The sequence below is a fragment of the Meles meles genome, chromosome 2 (genome assembly GCF_922984935.1).
Source record: "Meles meles chromosome 2, mMelMel3.1 paternal haplotype, whole genome shotgun sequence".
NCBI classification, from domain to species: domain Eukaryota; kingdom Metazoa; phylum Chordata; class Mammalia; order Carnivora; family Mustelidae; genus Meles; species Meles meles.
In genome coordinates, this window is record NC_060067.1 from 185,913,215 (window position 1) to 185,920,222 (window position 7,008).

The following is a 7,008-nucleotide window of genomic DNA, read 5'->3' on the forward strand; positions in this document are numbered from 1 at the left end:
ACATGGACGGGACTGGAGATGATTGTGCTGAGTGAAATAGGTCAAGCAGAGAGAGTCTAGTATCATATGGTTTCACTTATTTGTGGAGCATAACAAATGACATGGAGGACATTGGGAGATGGAGAGGAGAAGGAAGTTGGGGGAAATTGGAAGGGGAGGCGTACCATGAGAGACTATGGACTCTGAGAAACAACCTGGGGGTTTTGAAGGGGCGGGGGTGGGAGGCTGGGGAACCAGGTGGTGGGTAATAGGGCACGTGTTGCATGGAGCACTGGGTGTTGTGCAAAAACAATGAATACTGTTACGCTGAAAAAAATAAATAAATAAAATGATCAAAAACAGAACAAAAAAAAAACAAAAAAAAAAAAAAAAGAGGGCGGGAAGAAAGATTGGCATAGCCAAAAATTGTAAACTAATCAATGGCCGTGTTATTAATCAGTTTGTCAACTTTGGTGTGACAGAACCAAGAGGATAACATGGATTACGGTAACACCACCTCTAGGAAGATTTTATTTTAGCTCACTGACCATATTACCAAGATCATCCTGAAATGTTCTCAACTTTTGACTTAATTCTGTGAACAATTCTGTTACCAGTCACTCTGCACACTCCTTAATAGAAGGAATGGTGCTGGGAAGGGACAATAATTACAGGAATAAAAATTGTTGTTTCCGGCTCAGGTGAGACAAAAGTAAACAATCAATATTTCTTAAAAAAATTCTAAAAATTGGGATGTCAGAATAAATTCAATGTATCTATGAATGTAAACTGAATGGACACTATTTACTGGTAGCAGGAGGTTGTATAATGACAATGGGTTTAATTTCATTAAATAGAGTTGAAAATTCACTGTAGCTTTGTAGCCCTTATGGGTTACCTTCATGCATTCTGTTTTCCTTTTTCTTTTTTTTTCTCCTCAATAATAAATTTAGCTAATCCAGTTTTTAAAACATAATATTTTTTAAGATTTTATTTATTTATTTATTTGACAGAGACAGAGAGAGCTAGCAGGGGGAGGGCGAGAGGAGAAGGAGAGAGAGAAAATCTCTAATAGACTCCCCACGGAGAGCAGACCTGACTCAGGCCTCAGTATCAGGACCCTGAGATCATGACCTGAGCTGAAATCAAGAGTTGGTTGCTCATCTGACCTGAGCTGAAATCAAGAGTTGGTTGCTCGTCTGACTGGCCACCCAGACCAGACACCTCTAAAAACACAATATTTTTAGCAGATTAAGAGCTTTTGACATAGTTGCCTACTAATGTTTATCAATGCCCATAATCAAAGTTCTATTTTCTCCATTCTTTCTTCTTCATCATAAATACTTATTGATTTTATTTTTTGTATCAGATCTAAATGTTTCTCCTGTGTTTCTTTTAATCCAAACAACAGAACAGGGTTTTAGTAAAGTTAGTGCACTTGGTCTGAACCCAACCTAGACCTCGCCACTCTCATGCCGAAATCACTTAAATGCAATCTTTTGCTACCAGAATATGGAGGAAGAAAGTACCGTCTGCCCTTGTCAAAATAAATTGTTTTACCTCGCTTTTAAAAAATCAATGGATTAGTATATTCCTTCCAGCAAAATCAAGAAATAAAAATTTGGAAATGTAAAACATGCTGTTGAGTCGCTGCATAAGGATGTTAACAGAGCATAAATAACAACTTAAATTTTCATTTCAAATGAAAGACAGTTTTTAAGAGGCAAAGGGTTAGTAATTTGTTAAAAGCCTTCAATTTAAATTGCTGCGACCACACATAAGGATTTTCTTTCATTTAAAGCCTTTTACAAGAACACTTTAAAGCATAATTGGTTTCTCCCTAAATCTAGTCCAAAGTCACCGTTTACAACTGAACATCAAAGAAAATTTCAGGCATGATTTTGAAGCTCTTGCACTTTACAAAATGCTGTTTGCAACATTAGATTTCTAACATTTTAACTATCTTTTTTTTTTTTTTGCAGCAATAAACTGCCTTCCTTTCTATATTTCATTTAATATACAATTTTTCTGAGTATTCTTACCCATCTTTAATTTTAAATATGACAGAAGTATATAATACAGTACAGTACATCTAGTATGTGTATAAATATTTTATCTAGTCAGACAACTTTTCTTTAAAATATATTTTATTTTTAGAAATTCTAGAAATTTTAGAAATTTGGGGAAAAGCCTTCTTCAGCTGCCAGCAACGAAAATACAAAAGCTAGGTCAATGTTTCCCAAATTTGTTGGGCTGTAAGAATCGTTTTTGACAGTTGTCAAAAATACCCATTCCTGGGTCTCTTCAGTGATCTTCTGAATAAGAATCCTTATGTGAAGAGCCTGGGAATCAGTATCTTAAACAAATACCTGCAATTGTTCTTACCAGTAAAGCTTGGAAAATCACACAAGGATCCACGTCATTGAATAACCTTGAAAACTTGGAACAATTACTGAAAACACATGAACAGAATTTCAAAATCCTCCCTTTTGCTGAATACAGTGTTTGTTCACACCTCCGCATCCTCCTTAACTCATCAAGAACCAAGAGGACTTATGTAACTCCTGAAAGCCACTGACACCTGGGAGGATCTGGAAACAAAATTCATGAAGAGGAAAAGCCCTGTTTAACTTAAAAACCGAGGGTGGGAATAGAAGGGAGAGTCATGAATTTATCTTAATTTAAGCATAAGGTATTTATTTGGTTCTACAAATGAAATTGGCCTCATTTTTATTTTCTGTAACTCTGTGCTATGACTCTTATGTAGATACAGTGGCTGAGCAAGAAGGAATGAAATCCAGAAATGCAGAATGTACTATCCCTATTTGCTTCCCATGCAGCCAGTCAGTAGCAAGCTGCTCTTACCTCTTCTCCAGCTACTCTCTAGGTCAAGCCAACTTCCCTCCACGCTGCTCTGCTGAAAACTCTTACCCACATGTCACCTGTGGGTTAACTCAACGGCTTTCCTTCGATTCTGTTCTTCTTAACATCTGAGATATTAAATGATGTTGATCTTCATGGAGTTTCTACTCCGTCTTGATTTCTATAATTCTACTGTAACCCTGTTACTGCCTTCCCTTTTTTTTAAAAAATTTTTTTTATTTGTTTATTTTCAGCGTAACAGTATTCATTGTTTTTGCACCACACCCAGTGCTCCATGCAGTACGTGCCCTCCCTATTACCCACCACCTGGTTCCCCAATCTCCCACCCCCCTGCCCCTTCAAAACCCTCTGGTTGTTTTTCAGAGTCCATAGTCTCTCATGGTTCATCTCCCCTTCCAGTTTCCTTCAACTCCCTTCTCCTCTCCATCTCCTCATGTCCTCCGTGTTCTTTGTTATGCTCCACAAATAAGTGAGACCATATGATACTTGACTCTCTCTGCTTGACTTATTTCGCTCAGCATAATCTCTTCCAGTCCCGTCCATGTTGGTACAAAAGTTGGGTATTCATCCTTTCTGATGGACTGCCTTCCTTTTTTATCTTCCTGTCTCACTTTTTCTTTCTGCCCCCCTACTGTATGGTTGTATGGTTTAGTGCCTGCTCTTCTGGTCTGTCCACATTCATTCCCTCAGAGCATGCATCCATTCTCTTGCTTTCAACATTCCTGCCAATGTGATGACAATCTATAATAATAACGAGGTTGGCGATAGTCACAACTGACATCTACTGAGCACTTACGTGTGGGTCGTAACCACTCTACATGAATTACACCATTAAATCCTCATAACTCTCAGAGGTACCATTACTAACCCCATTTTAAGAGATGAAGAAATTGAGTTTTTGCAAATGTCACTTATAAAAGCCAACACAAGCACCCGCTCATCCTATCTTTTTTGTTCATGGCTCTGGGAATTTTTTCAACATGGCCCAGATTGTTAAAAGAAAAAGGGAAGTAGTGTGAAAATATTGGGAAAAAATGTGATAATAGTATGCAAGGATACTGACCTATCAAATTTTTTGCTATGGTTTTGTTTTCTGAGTTAGTTTTGAGATGGGCCCATCCTGCATCTATGGTGCTACCAGGAACCATGAGTTTAATAATGTCTCCTAAGATTCTTGAATCCAACTGGTCTCTAAGTTTCCTACATTATGTAAAGAGTTGCAGCTTGAGTAAGAGAGTTTTGGTATCACTTACACAACCCATCACATTCTTTTGTTCCAGTCGTAGTATATTGATACCCAGTGTTGTGTTTGGACCAGCCACTGTGCTCCTTAATGTGATTGCAAGATGCCCTTCAACAACAACGGGAAACTTTGAAAAAAAAAACAGAAGTATAAGACCTGGAAATTACACAGCACAGCTGGGGCCACACAGCAAGTTTGCACAGGGCAGCGGGACAGGGCATGGCGAGCACAGACGTGTGCACAGGCTGAGGGTTCTGCTTTTATTGGAGCCAGGGGTGAGGGTCTAAGGTTTTATAGGCTCACTCTTAGGGAATTTAAAACATACAAGTGCAAATTTAAAGCTCAGGAAGAGAAAAGACAGGGATCTAAATGGTCAATTATTGAAATCAACTAAGATCACAAAGGAATAGCATGCGGTGGCCTGAGTCTTTATCTAGTCTTGTGGTTGGCAATGTTTTTATTTGAGATAACCATCTTTTGTCAGTTGCTTGTATTACACAAAGAAAAGCCTAGGCTCAGGGCTTACACAACGTAGGCCAAGTGCTGCCGAATAACCATCCTAGAGTACCGTTCTGTTCATCTCATCCCCTGAAATTTAATCTCTCATAACTGGTTCCTGACTTCATGCAAAGTTTTCAGCTAGAAAATGCCCCCACTGTGCCTTCTCAATCCTGGTTCCCACCACTATACTGTACGTGCTCTGTGCTGCAAATAACTGGGCCTTTTACAACTGGGCCATTCACTGCTGTGAAAAGCCCAGCCCTCATCTAGCTCCTTGCCTTTGTCCATACTGTTGCCACCATCTTAGCACCAAGCATACAGTGTCTTTGCAGAGATGGTTGATAAATATATAAGGAATAGATCTCCAGTGGTCTCCAGGATATGCTATAACCCTTCAATTTTCTTCCTCCGATTTTTCCTTTTAAGTAGGAGGGGTAGAAAAACCCTTCCTATTTAATCAAGCCACACTCCTAAATGCTCCACTCTCTTTATTATCCCAGAGGTACACCTCAGGCTTTAGAATCTTAACATGTTAACAGACATTTATGCAGGGTCTACTTTGAGGCAAGTACTGTAGTATGCGTGAAACAAAAATAAGCTACTTATGTTTCTGCCCTGAAAAAGCACACAATTAGCTACAGAATGAGAAAGGCAGGATGCTGGAGGATGGTGTTTTGTTGGAGTGTTAACCTGAAAAATAAAACTGTCAGTCATTTTACTAGCAAAAATGGTTTATTAGGGAGTAACAGGTTTATAATTCGGGAGATGCAAGCTATGGCAAAACCATGGGCAAGTTTAACAAAGAAGAGGAACATTACTTTGCATGGAAGAAGGAGGAGTCTGGGAGGGGTTATTCTGAACAAAAGTCCATTGCGGGGGGGGGGGGGGCGGAATTCCAGGTGATGATGGTTTCTAATGGGCTGAAATACAGCGGTAGAAGATCTTGTAGAAGTACCTGGTAGGAGACACAATATACATCTTTCCCTTGCAGGGGCTGGTAATTGATAATTCTTTCATGCTGATGATTCTTCTTTGGGGTTCTGTAATTGGCAATTCTTCCTGTAATTCAAGTGGAGTGGTAAGGCTTCACCTCCTAACTTCCTTTTCTCTCCTCCTTTCTCCATTTTAGTGAGGTTTCCCTTTATTAATATTCACAGAAGCAAATGATGCCCCAGTTCGTCTTCAAGGTTGAAAAACTGTGCCAAGTGAAGAGCGTGGGAAAGAGGATAGGGCAGCATGCCATGCAGCAGGAGCAAAGAGAGAGCATTCAAACATTTCCAGCTGCTTAGTGTGACTGAGGAAGGTGGCAGGGTTAAGTGGTGGGAAAAGAGGCCAGACTGTCAATAGTTTATTAAGTGATGCCAGGTTTTTCCCTCCCGAAAGTAATAGGTAGCCTTTAATAGATTTTAGATAGGGAAATAATCAGCTATTTCTCTAGAAAGATCAGTTGGGTAGCATTATCAGAGATGGTTTGGAAGCGGGGGGAAATGGAATCAGGCAAGTGAACTATGAATCTGTTGAAGCGATTGGAGCAGGCAGGAGAAATACTCAGTGACTGAGACAGAAAGCCTCGGTAAAGACCCATCCTACACAGACTTCTCTGATTACATTAGTTTCCACCGTCAACCTCCACCGTCAACCTCCCGCCCCACCTCCACCCAAATTCCTACAGCACTTGTGAAATCTGTGGCCCAAATTTATGCACTTAATTATATTTTTTTACTCCCTACTTGTTTCTTGTACGTTACTCAAGTCTCTAGATAATACAACAGGCGTTTATGGAACTGGAAGGGCTTGTAAATCGTCCGAGGCCCGATAATGCACTCAGTCGCGCCGGGTAGTAAGGCCCAGCTCACAGCTAATAGAACCGGATGGCTGATTGAGTCATATCACCTTCTTGCTCATCAAACTGTCGCCCTTCTCCTGAGAACGAGCAGGAGGATACCTCAAGAATGGCTCCATTAAAAAAAGAAAAAAGAGAAAGACAACTATCATATGATCTCCCTGATATGAGGACATGGAGAAGCAACATGGGGGGGTAGGGGGATAGGAGAAGAATAAATGAAACAAGATGGGATTGGGAGGGAGACAAACCATAAATGACTCTTAATCTCACAAAACAAACTGGGGGTTGCTGGGGGGAGGTGGGATTGGGAGAGGGGGAGGGGGCTATGGACATTGGGGAGGGGAGGCGAACCATAAGAGACTATGGACTCTGAAAAACAACCTGAGGGTTTTGAAGGGTCAGGGGTGGGAGGTTGGGGGAACAGGTGGTGGGTGATGGGGAGGGCACGTTTTGCATGGAGCACTGGGTGTTGTGCAAAAAGAATGAATACTGTTACGCTGAAAAAAAAATAAATAAATAGAAAACATAAACTAACATCAAAAAAAAAAAAAAAGAA